The sequence below is a fragment of the Pseudorasbora parva genome, chromosome 20, assembly GCF_024679245.1.
Source record: "Pseudorasbora parva isolate DD20220531a chromosome 20, ASM2467924v1, whole genome shotgun sequence".
NCBI lineage: Eukaryota > Metazoa > Chordata > Actinopteri > Cypriniformes > Gobionidae > Pseudorasbora > Pseudorasbora parva.
In genome coordinates, this window is record NC_090191.1 from 38,066,137 (window position 1) to 38,079,246 (window position 13,110).

The following is a 13,110-nucleotide window of genomic DNA, read 5'->3' on the forward strand; positions in this document are numbered from 1 at the left end:
AAGGTCTGATATAGACAGGTGTGTGGCTTTCCTAATCAAGTCCAATATAATCAAACACAGCTGGACTCAAATGAAGGTGGAGAACCATCTCAAGGATGATCAGAAGAAATGGACCAGCACCTGGGTTAAATATATGACACAGCATAGGGTCTGAATACTGACCATGTGATATTTCCGTTTTTTTTTATTTTATAAATCTGCAAAAATGTCAACAATTCTGTGTTTTTTTTGTCAATACGGGGTGCTGTATGTACATTAATGAGAGAAAAAATGAACTTGATTTTATGATTTTAGCAAATGGCTGCAATATAACAAAGAATGAAACCTGTAAGGCGGTCTGAATACTTTCCGTACCCACTGTTTATATAATAAGGCCAAAGTCTGTTTATTGACTTATTTTCAGTTTGTTTTGTTAGACCTGTTGCTTGTTTTTCTTGTGAGATCTGGTTATGCTGATGATGCTCCGTCCATGTCCTTTATCCTGGAGTGGCTCGCTCAGCGCTGCTGTTCCTGCCCTGTCGGATAGGAAGCAATAATGTGACCTGACTCTCAAGCACGACATATTGATCACAGGCATGCAGCTAGTCACACATAGCCATCTGTCTTAGTTCCAGAAAACATAACAGGAAGCTTTTCTGTTTTGTCATTTGTTTTGTGTCCATGTTATGTTACGATACGTTAGTTTTGTTTTGCATGGAGCATTTAATTTAATTGTTGTACAGTGCAATTTGAAGGTAAATTTGATAATTCTATGTATTTTTAGTATTAATGATCGGCTGGTTGCTTCAAGGCACAAAGTCTGGTTCTGACTGAAGGTTGTTTTTAGGAGTGGTCCTCGATGTAATCAGATGTTCCTCAGCCTACAGAAACCCTAAAGGTTGAGTTGTTTTTATAGTTTCTGCTTTATGTTATGACTGCAGCTCACGCTCCCCGTTGAGGAAAAGCTCTCCGATCATCACAGGGTGGTCTGTGACTCAAAACAGACCTCACATCCATGGTGCCTTTTTAGGACTATTGATGTCGGGAGAAAGATGACAAGCAAGAGATGAGAAGGAAGTTTTATCGTTTTTGCATTCCGGAAATATTAGAGCGCTACCTAGATGGGATGACTTTTGATTAATGAAGTGTTAGTGTCAAGAAGAATGATGATGTTACTGATGCTGGGTCTAACCGTAAATGCTATTACTGTTGTTATCGTAATTAAAGTGACAATGACAGATGTCTGAGGTATAGAGCACTTTGATCATTATGACAAATGAACTAATAAAATACTTCTGTAGTAGTAAAGCGGGCCGCTTAACTTTGTACCTCTGAGAAAACACCCCATCTCTTTAATATGAAGGGAAAAACACTGTTTGAAATATGTGTAAAACATTGCCAATAGCATCCCGCTCCATTACACCTGAATATATACATGTCTTACTGGAAATGCTCCATGTTAAGAGGTTTTCTAAGGACAAATCTGTAAGAAGCAGAAATGCTGAATGTGCCAGTGATCATTTCCAGACAGTAGAACGTCAGGTCAGAAAAGCTTCTGCAACCATTGGTAAATTCCCCGTTTATTCTCTAAATCCCCATGGGCTCATATGTCAATCTCTAATAAGCACATTGTGTTTATTTACATTCCATATGGTTATAATGAGGAGCACTTGTGAATGTGGGCTGCTGTTCAGGAGCCGTTCAGGGAATGTTCTTAGAACATCACGCCAATGAGGAATATGAGGGACTTTTTTATTTTATTTTATTTTTTATTTTTATTTTTATTTTTATTTTGTTTTTTTTAATTTATTTATTTTTAATTTATTTTTTTTTATTTTATTTATTTTATTTTATTTTATTTTATTTTATTTTATTTTATTTTATTTTATTTTATTTTATTTTATTTTATTTTATTTTATTTTATTTTATTTTATTTTATTTATTTTATTTTATTATTTTTCTAGTGGATTTCTTTTTTTTATACGTCTATGATTTCAGTCTCCTCTCCTCGTCACGTCCCTTTTCTCATTATTTGTTTTTTCTTCTTGTCTTGTGTATTTTCATTTTATCTTGACATTTCTTGCCTTTTCTCATATTTTTTGTCTCCCTACTTATTTATTTATTTTATTTTTATTTGCTTTATTGTATATATTTTTTTATTTCATATTAATTTTTATTCAGACTTCTTTTCTTGTCACATTGTTTCCTCATGATTTATGTTTTCTTCTCGTCTTGTCTTATTTGTCTTTTCTGTTTCATTATCTTCTCACTTTTTGTAATATTTTTTTGCCTGCACTTGTTTATTATATTATATTTTATTATTTTATTATATTTAGGTACTTGTTTTATATACTTGTCACATTGTTTTCTCATGATTTATTTCTTCTGGTCTTTTTTGTTTCATTATCTTGTTTTTTCTCATATTTTTTTAGTTTAGTTTTGCTCAAACTAACTTTTATATACTTTGATTTCAGTCTCATCTCTTCTCTTTATTTTTTTTTATGTATTTCACTGCATCGCATATATTTTTGTCTCTTCTCTTTACTTTAAATCGCAATTCATCTGTTCTCTTCTTTTCATCTCATTTAGGTTTAACTTTTATTCTCGTCCTGTGTCATGTGTTTTTCTCTTCTCGACTGTCTGTTCTCAACTCTCTCGTCTTGACTTTGTTTCTTGTCTCTTCATCTCCTCTTAACTTCACGTTCACTGCTTCTTATCTCATCTATAGCTTTCACCCTTACGTTCTCTCGTCTCTTCCTGTCTCAGCTCATCTTTCCCCCGCTCTTTTCATCTCGTCTAGGTCTCGCTCCTCTCCTCAGGCATCTCATTTCACAGACAGCACTCCATCTGTCATGTGGTTTGACATGTGAATGAGTTCTTTACCTTTTGTCTCAGTCCTTTGTGTGTGTGTGTGTGTGTGTGTGTGTGTCAAAGAGACTGTGTGACCCTAGATCCCTCAAGCTGCTCCTTATCTCTAACCCTGAAGCCAGGGTCACATACATAAATATCCACACATGTCCTTTATTGTACACTAAAACTGGAATGCAATTTAGCAGTGCATTAGATATCCAAAACCTACAAAAATCTATGAGCTCTAAAATAATATTGACACAAACATGAACTCAATCAGCCGGTTGACCACGAAGCTCTTCACACTGTAAAAAGTAATTGTTGAATCTACTAAAGAAAAACTTGTAAAATTAACTGATTTTGGAAAATTTGTTGATTTAACTTGAATACACTGAGTATTGTGAACTTTTAGGTGGATGCGATAGCTAAACTATGCAAGTTTAGTACATTGTACTTAAGAATGCTGAGTGTGTTGTACTAAATGCATGTTCACACTGTTAAATCCAACAGCTGTTCTTACTAAGACTTTTTAGTAAACTTACTTAATGTACAATAATTAGAACTTACTTAAAACTATTTAGTAATCTGAACTGTTTGCATGCTATGCCTTTGTTACTTAGAAAATCCAAGTAAACATTACTTGACTGGTTTGAGTACCATTTTGCCAAAGGAAAAAAACACACACAAAAAACAGGTGGGCGGGCAAAAGATTGAGGCGGGGCAATTCTTAATAGACTTTTCACTCATTTCCTCCTTTTCTGCAGTTATCGTTCTTCTTAGTTGCATTCACTCATTTTACAGTCATCTTGAATGTTATTAAAAATACAACTAAAAACTTTGGGAAAGCATCACATAAGCTGACTTCATAAATGTATGTTGATTTCCTAAAATTTCTCACCATTACGGTGATAAGGGTTCCCTTTGGTTGGGCACTTGGAACTTAATTTATATTACTATATATCTCTTCCTATTGATGCAGCAATGCAACACGAAATCACAGATTTCAAAGGAAGGGAAGTAATATATATATATATATATATATATATATATATATATATATATATATATATATATATATACACACACACACACATATATATAAATGTAATACCAATTAATGATATTTTAACATTTTATTGCTAACACTTCTGACAAATTTTTAATTGTGTTGATAATATTAGTTATATTATTTGTGTATAACTTTGAACATTGTCACTCTATATTTGTGACAATATCCAACAATTTACCATGCTTGAGTCATACACAGACTTCAACATTCAGCGTGCAAAACACAACAATGGTAACATTTTTTTTTTTTTTTACACTTAATAAGTCCATTACAAGTTCATTTGCTGTCATTATTGGGGTTATACTGACAAAAGACAGCAAATTAAATGGTAAAATAAAGCCAAAAATAATAAAACAGAGTTACGATTGCCCTGTGATTAATTTATTCATGCTGCAATGCATTCTGGGAGTACACTTCCTCAGCTCACAGATAGAATTATGTCAACTTGAAGGGTTTAAGTAAGATCAACTTGATGCAATTAAGCTAACTTAACTGAGTGTTAAGTTCAGCTTACTTGAGAATTTTAAGGCAATCAGTTTCCACACATTCTTCTAGTAAAATGAACAAGCAGACATTAAAAGAACTAGTTAAAAGAACTATTTTGTTTGAGTTCTGCTTACAAACTCCAACTTATATATGTAAGTTGGCTGAACTTTTGAAATTGAGTTACCTCTACAAATACACAAGATAACTCTACAAAGTAGTAGTAAGTATTATCAAGTCAAAAATGATGACCTAATTTGCTTGAAAATTTTGAGGCAATCAGTTTCCACAGCTTTTCCAAGTAAAGTCAACTTATTACTTTTTACAGTGCAACCTGACACTCCTCACAGCTTCGTCTCTAGGTCTGCTTTCTCTGTATGCGTGTGTTTAAATAGCAATTGCTGTGTATCTTTTAATGAAAAATGTCCATTATCAGATATGTGCAGAACACAGTGTGTGCCCTATGAGAGCTTTCAAAAGCAGCAGCAGGCCAGAAATTATTCTATCAACGTTCAGATGACATGTAATGTGTGTGTGAAACAGAGAAAAGCAGAGGAATACGGATAACAGGTGTTTGCCTGACAGCGCATTCATTTTCTTCTGGTGTTATTCAGTTTTTTTTTGTTTATCCACTAACAGAAAGCAAATGATAAAGCAAAAATATTATATGCATTTAAGTTTTTAGTTCATTTTAAATATCACCCTCTCTAAATTACTTACCAAAGACATTTAACAAACACTTGGTTTCAGGTGAGATGCCTCAGTAAAGGCAGCACTCCCGATGGAAAGGTTGTTCCAGAAACGAAAAGGCATTTGAATTATTCTACCTCATAAGATGTATTTTGGACAAATTTAGAAGCAGTATCATATCTTTCATGTAGAAGACAATACCAGAATGCATTGCAAAAGCAAGTGAAGAAGAAAAACAGATGGAAATGTTAATGATAAATGATTGGTTAAACAGATCAAATAATATGTTAATAATAATAACAATAATACATTGTTAAAATAATTAAATGTAAATTATTTTATTAAAATGGATTAGACCAGTTAAAATAATTGGTTTAAATACCAGAGATTATAATGTGTTGTTTAGAATAATAATCAACTGTTTAAATAATTTTTAAAAATTCTACTGATTTATTAAATAAAACAGTTGAAATAATAACAACAATAATAAATAGTGTTTTTGTTTTTACACATTGATTTATTTATCAAAAACAATTAGTATAATAATAAATAATATAATAGTAATAATGGCAATAATAATAAATTACAAATAATACATTATTTTAATAAATACAAATTATTTTTTAAATTATTTATTGATTACTTTGAAATATGAATAAATTGTTTAAATCAAGTAAACAATTATTATATTGATCAAAACAGTTAAAAAAATTTGTAATTGCAATAATAAAACATTGCTTAAATAATTTAAAAAAGATAAAAATGTTAAAATTAGATTACATTTGTAGTGTGTGTGTGTGTGTGTGTGTGTGTGTGTGTGTGTGTGTGTGTGTGTGTGTGTGTGTGTGTGTGTGTGTGTGTGTGTGTGTGTGTGTGTGTGTGTGTGTGTGTGTGTGTGTGTGTGTGTGTGTGTTTCCACTGCATAGAAGCATACATAAATTCAACACATGATTTTTATTTTCAGTTCCATCACATTCAGTAATTTCCATCGTTGTTTGTTTGTTTGTTTGTTTGTTTGTTTGTTTGTTTGATGTCTTTTGGTCTCCTAGATTTAGAGAGAAAGGCTTTATCTTCAGGTCATTCATTGGTTAAGTTTGTGATTTATATTGTGAAGGAATGCAGAGGTGGTGATTAAAATGAATAATGTGTTGATCTGAAGGCCACATAGTTGTTAGTGTGAGTGACAGTTTCAGCCGTTAATATGATGAACAAATGACTCTGTGGTGACTGGGTCAGGTTTACACAAATGATGCACGACCAGGAGGGCCTTGACCAAGTCAGAAACAGAGACGAGCATGTGAATGAGCTTTACCCCTTGTGATTTTTGACCCCAGCAGGTCACTGAACCGTATGAAACACTTCAGACATTAAGGAAAGAAAAGGCTCCCTCCAGATGCTGTAATGCAAATGAGTGGACAGAACAGCGGTCATAAATCATTTAAACACCGCTCAGGTGAGATTATAAATCATGTAAATGGTGCTCGCTGCTCAAGTTTGACTGACTGATGCAACAGGGTTGTGTTGGACTGTATGCATACTCTTATTGCTGTCGATGCATCACTTGAAAGCGTTTGATTGTAGAAATATCATGTGCTGTGAGTTGGTTGCAGCAAGGGAGAGCTGTAGAGGCAGGATCTATGCAAAACAATCAAATAATTTAACAATTAACCAAATACTAGAATGCAGAAGAATATCAACCAAACAGAGACGTGAATGGACAAAGAACAACTCAAACTGAGGGCTATATATACACAGAGCATGAAACAGATCAATTAAATCAATCAAACAATGAGTCACCATGACAACAAATGAGGACACCAAGGAAACAAAAAGGAAACCGGAAAAAAGGAGTTAGGCCGAAGGTGTTTCTCAATGTCAAGGATGCTTCCTTTTGATCCTTCCAAGTCACTTCCTTCAGAGGCTAGGCGAGGCTCCTCTTAAGCATTCGGAGAACACATAAATGAAACAGGCTAGCAAGTGCACGTCATGGTGCCATTATATCAGTGAAAAGGTCCGATTTCGGTATGAACGCCTCCGTTTGGTCCTTGGTCCCTGTTAAAAAGACGAGAGAGCTATTAATAATGCTGTGAATGGTATAATATTAACGTTAAATTAATTTGTAGGCCTACAACTTAACTAGTTATTTATCAAAGAAATGCCGCGGTGACGGCAATCAAGCTTACTTAAATGACAGGTCCGTTTGCTATCAATAGCATTATGTGTAACGTTATTTGTATATATTTTTTATATCAATACAGTAGTAATTTGTACCGGCATTTAAACGTTAAACTTTACTTATATTTACTACGGTTATAACAAATGTTTGGTAACGTAAATATATTTAAATGTAAAAGCATTGTGGCAAGCAGCGAGGTGAGGGCCGGTGGAGTGATAATGAGCGGCAGCTGATCGTCGTCACACCGGTCTCAGCTGACGGGAGTGACGGGAGTATAAATGGAGGAGCGTGGAAGACGAGAGAGGACCAGGCCTGGACTTTATGTAATGGTTTGTTTATGTTTTATTATGTGTGTGGGGCAGTCATCCATGAGGGGCTGCCCGCATTACTTTCGTTTTGTTTATTATTTATTATAAAGTTGTTGAACGTTCGTCGGTTCCCGCCTCCTTCCTTCCCATCTACGAACCCCAATACAAGCATATTTGCCCCGTTAACGCTCCGACTCCGCCAACGTCTAAGAGGTGGAGCAGACTGGTCGACAGGCCAAGGTGGAGTAATGGGCTTGTATGCCCAAAGTGGAGCCAGGGGATTAAAACACCAAGGTAGAGCTGGGGACCGGAAAGCCCAAAGTGGATCCATTCAGCTGGGTGGAGCCACTGAAAGAGGCGAGGGGCTGAAGGGAGCCAGCAGACGGGGCCAGGGAACTGGATGGAGTCAATAGAAAAGCGAGTAGGAGGCTGGGAAGGACCAATGGCGATGAAGGAGACTTGGGACTGTACAGAACCAGCGGTGATGAAGGAGACTTTCAACTGGATGGAACCAGTGGTGATGAAGACTTGGGGCTGTGCAGAACCAGTGGTGATGAAGGAGACTTTCAACTGGATGGAACCAGTGGTGATGAAGACTTGGGGCTGTGCAGAACCAGCGCAACTAGAGGCGATATTAGACTTTGGCTCTGGGTCTGTGGTGGAATCTGGCTTTGGGTCCTTAACGGGCTTCATTTTGACTCTGGGTTCAGGGTGGGCATATGGAGATGATGGCTGGGTTCTAGTTCTTTGTCAGCAGGGCTCATGGGCAAAGACATTGACAATGGATACACAACATATTCCCGGTAACAGAGAATGGCTTCCTCCCAAGTAAAATTCTCCATCTCTGGCAAGTCCATCGGGCCATAATAATGAGCTCCTATCCAATACATCAGTCTTAAGGTGTTTTTTTTTTCTTCAAATTTTATTTTATGATGGTCAAATATTATTCTACAAATGCTGTCAATTGGTCTTCTATTGAACCAGGAATATTCATTGTATTTATTTCCAGATGAATGATGTCTGATATAGGTAATCGAAATAACATGACTGATATGACCAGCTCAAATCAAACAGCTTTTTCTGTGGCACTGGCACAAGTCATGTTTCAAAAGTACATTTCATTTCTTTACATTTTTTTCAGTTAAAAGTGTTACTACAAAAAGGAGCTTTTTGAAATGAGGCCGCATCTCATCGCTTATTCAATGTCAAAGCGCACCAATTTTCTGTTTTTAAATTGGACTGTCCTGTCGAGAAGAGATTTGAGTCTCTCTACCTGTTATTTTAGCACTAAGCCAATCTTGACCTTGGCCCCCAACGTTATCCCTCTTTTCCACTTTAATTTCCTGTTGAGCAGCTTTCAGTGAAAAGATTATGTTAAAAAAATAATTTAAATCTTACATCCAGAACTAAGCCTTATTTTCTCACCTTTATAAGATGTGTTGCCTTTCTACAGAATCGTCTGAAAGACACAAGACCAGATTCAGTCATTCTTCTGCCTGAATGACTGTGTGGAGCACTAAAGTCAAAAATGCACATTCACAAGCAATATTGATCCTGTTTATGCTATTATTTCTTTCTTTGCTCTAACTGTCTTTTTGTAATAGTAATATTTTATTGCATTTGATCCCTTTTGCTTTATCAACAGTTATCATGCTTGTGTTTTCAGCATACAAGCACTGAGTTGAGGCTCTACATTTCCTCTTCATGACGAACAATCACCAGACTCATCTATGGGTGACCTTCACTTTCCCACATTCACTTAATGCAATTATTTAATAGTGGTTCAAGAGTGAGATGTTTCTTCATGCTGAAAATGTCCTGGCACCCTCTGCTGGTAAATGAAAAAGTGAACTTCATTATATTATTGTGTTTGCGCTTTCTTTTGCATCATGCAACAAGTTTTATGTAGGAATTCAGTCGCATGACATCAAAATTGATAATTCTTCTTTTTTGTACACTCTTCCTTCTTTTATACATGTTCCCCCCATAAGTATTAAGTATAAATGATATATCCATTAAATCTTTAATTAAAAAAAACCTTCCCTTCCTCTTGCAGGGACACCTCTTCTCTGATGAAGTGTTTACTGGCGCGAGGACGGGACAACCTGTCACTCACGTCATCACACCAATCAGTTCCCCATGGGCAAAATCAAGTCCCGTCCTACAGTTTTTCTTGCTGAAGAAGTCGTTTCACTCGGATATGCATGACAATATCGCATCATAGACATCAACCACTAATATCTGTACACAGTAGCAAGAACAGTGATCCGAAATGGCCCGTTCCTGCTGAGCTACCTGGGATTTCTTAGCCCCCGTTGTCATAGCAGCTGACATTGAGGATCACAGGTTTTAATTCTAGTCAGCCCACTAGAAAAGGGGATATTGAGGTTTCACAGCTTGAAATGGTTGCGTGGGTGAAAGAAGGATATGGACTGGCTGCAATTCAGGGCTGATGATATTAATCTGACCTTTATAAAATTGTACCATGGGGTAGATCAAACAGAATTAATAGAGAAAAGCCAAAGAAAACCTTCAAGAGTCACAGAGGTCAAAGGACAACATGGACAGAGGGACGTGAGTGACATCTCAATGCAGGACTTCTGGTTTAGACTCCTACTGTGGGTTTAATAACGACAGGAAGTATCAAATTCAGTGACCTGAACTAAATAGCCCTTCAAGTCATCTGTGTGAGAAGAGGCCACATCCTCCTGTAGCTACTGCATTGTCTGAATTTCTGAGTTTAATTCTGAATATACTATATGGAGCTTCAAATCATAGCATTGTCCAAAATATCTTGGTACGCCAAAGCATTGAGATTTCCCTTCACTGAAAGTCAACCCCTGAAAAAAAGCTTTATACCATTATCCCTCCTCCATCAAACTTTATGGTTGGCACAATGCAGTCCGGCAGGATTCTCCTGGCATCCGCTAAACCCAGACTTACTGTGATTCGTCGCTCCACAGAACAAGTTTCCAGTGCTCTAGAGTCCAGTGGGGGCTTGCTTTACACCACTACGTCGTCCGATGCTTGGGATTGTACTTGGTGATCTGAAGCTGTCATTCGGCCATCTAAACCCATTCCATGAAGCTCCCGCCGCACAGTTTTAATGCTGATATTAATGCCAGTGGAAGTGTGAAACTCTTCAGCCTGGGTTGAAACTGGATTCAGCTGCAGGTGTGGGTACATGAGAGTCAGAACATTATGGGTATTCTTTAGCTGTTGAGCATACATTGGTTGTACACTCATTATTGCGGTGCATTGTGGCATTGATTGAGTGCACTCGATAACGTCCACTATGGTTTTGGAATGGCTGTCCCCTCAAATAGTACCCTATTTAGGGGCTGATTTTAGACACAGCCTTGAATTCAATAATTAAGACCTGTGCCAAATTACTTTTGTCCATGTAGTGTATATACAGGTGCTGGTCATATAATTAGAATATCATCAAAAAGTTTATTTATTCCACCAATTTCAATCAAAAAGTAAAACCTGTATATTATATAATCATTCATTACACACAGACTGATATATTTCAATATTTGATAGGATTTTTAGAAATCTTGGCCAACTGAAAAGTATGAGCATGTATTGTAAAGCACTCAATACTTAGTTGGGGTAGTTCCTTTTGCCTGAATTACTGCATGGAGTCGATCAGTCTGTGGCTCTGCTCAGGTGTTATGAGAGCCCAGGTTGTTCTGATAAGTGGCCTTCAGCTCTTCTGCATTGTTGGGTCTGGCATATCGCATCTTCCTCTTCACAATTTTCTGTGGAGTTAAGGTCAGGTGAGTTTGTTGGCCAATTTAGAACAGGGATACCATGGTCCTTAAACCAGATGCTGGTTGTTTTGGCATTGTATGCAGGTGCCAAGTCCTGTTGGAAAATGAAATCTGCATCTCCATAAAGTTGGACAGCAGCAGGAAGCATGAAGTGCTCTAAAACGTCCTGGCATTCGGCTGCGTTGACCTTGGACCTCAGAAAACTGTGGACCAACACCAGCAGATGACATGGCACCCCAAACCATCACTGACTGTGGAAACTTTACACTGGACCTCAAGCAACGTGGATTGTGTGCCTCTCCTCTCCTCCCCCAGACTCTGGGACCCTGATTTCTAAAGGAAATGCAAAATTTACTTTCATCAGAGGACATAACTTTAGACCACTCAGCAGCAGTCCTGTCCGTTTTGTCTTTAGCCCAGGCGAGGTGCTTCTGACGCTGTCTGTTGTTCAAGAGTGGCTTGACACAAGGGTTGCAACAGCTGAAACCCATTTCTAGCATACGTCTGTGCGTAGTGGTTCTTGAAGCACTGACTCCAGCTGCAGTCCACTCTTCGTAAAACATTTTTGAATGGGTTTTGTTTCACAATCCTCTCCAGGGTGAGGTTATCCCTATTGCATGTACACTTTTTTCTACCACATCTTTTCCTTCCCTTCATCTCTCTATTAATGTTCTTGGACACAGATCTCTGTGAACAGCCAGCCTCTTTTGCAATGACCTTTTGTGTCTTGCCCTGCTTGTGCAAGATGTCAATGGTCGTCTTTTGGACAACAGTCAAGTCAGCAGTCTTCCCCATGATTGTGTAGCCTACAGAACTAGACTGGGAGATCATGTAAAGGCCGTTGCAGGCGATTTGAGTTAATTAGCTGATTAGTGTGTGGCACCAGGTGTCTTCAATATTGAACCTTTTCACAATATTCTAATTTTCTGAGATACTGAATTGGGGATTTTCCTTAGTTGTCAGTTATAATCATCAAAATTAAAAGAAATAAACATTTGGAATATATCAGTCTGTGTGTAATGAATGAATATAATATACAAGTTTCACTTTTTGAACGGAATTATTGAAATAAATCAATGTTTTGATGATATTCTTATCAGCACTTGTACAGTATATCAGTTCAAAAGCGTGGGGTCAGTCATTTATTTTTATTTTTTTAATGAAAGAAATTAATACTTTTCTTTAGCATGAATGCATTAAAATAATATAAAGTGACAGTAATGACTGTTATATTGTTACAGGAAATTTTTTACCTTCCTATTTATCAAAGAAATTTGACAAATAACACACAGTGCTTTTTGGTGTCAAACCAAATGTGAATATTCACCAGTGAATAAAAATTTAATAAACATACAGTATGACTTCGAAAGGCATGCAGTGCTCAAGTTGAATGGACTACATTTATGGTATTTGTATCGCCCTTTTTGGATTTTAATGTCCCCTGGTGACTGTATGCGTGCTAGAAAAGTAAAATGGATGCTCAACAGAATTTGTCCTTTTAAGTTTAAGCGGAAGAAGTTTGGAATGACATGAGATTGAGTTAAAGGGGGGGTGAAACACTCAGTTTCAGTCAGTGTCATGTCAATCTTGAGTACCTATAGAGTAGCATTGCATCCTGCATATCTCCGAAAAGTCTTTATTTTTTTAATAATTATATAAGAAAGATGCGCTGTTCCGAGTCTTTCCGAAAAAAGCCGAGCGGGTGGGGGAGTGTCGTGTGAGCGGAGCTAAATAATGACGTGTGCAGCAGCGCGCTGTGTGTTGAGTCGAGTGCGTCGT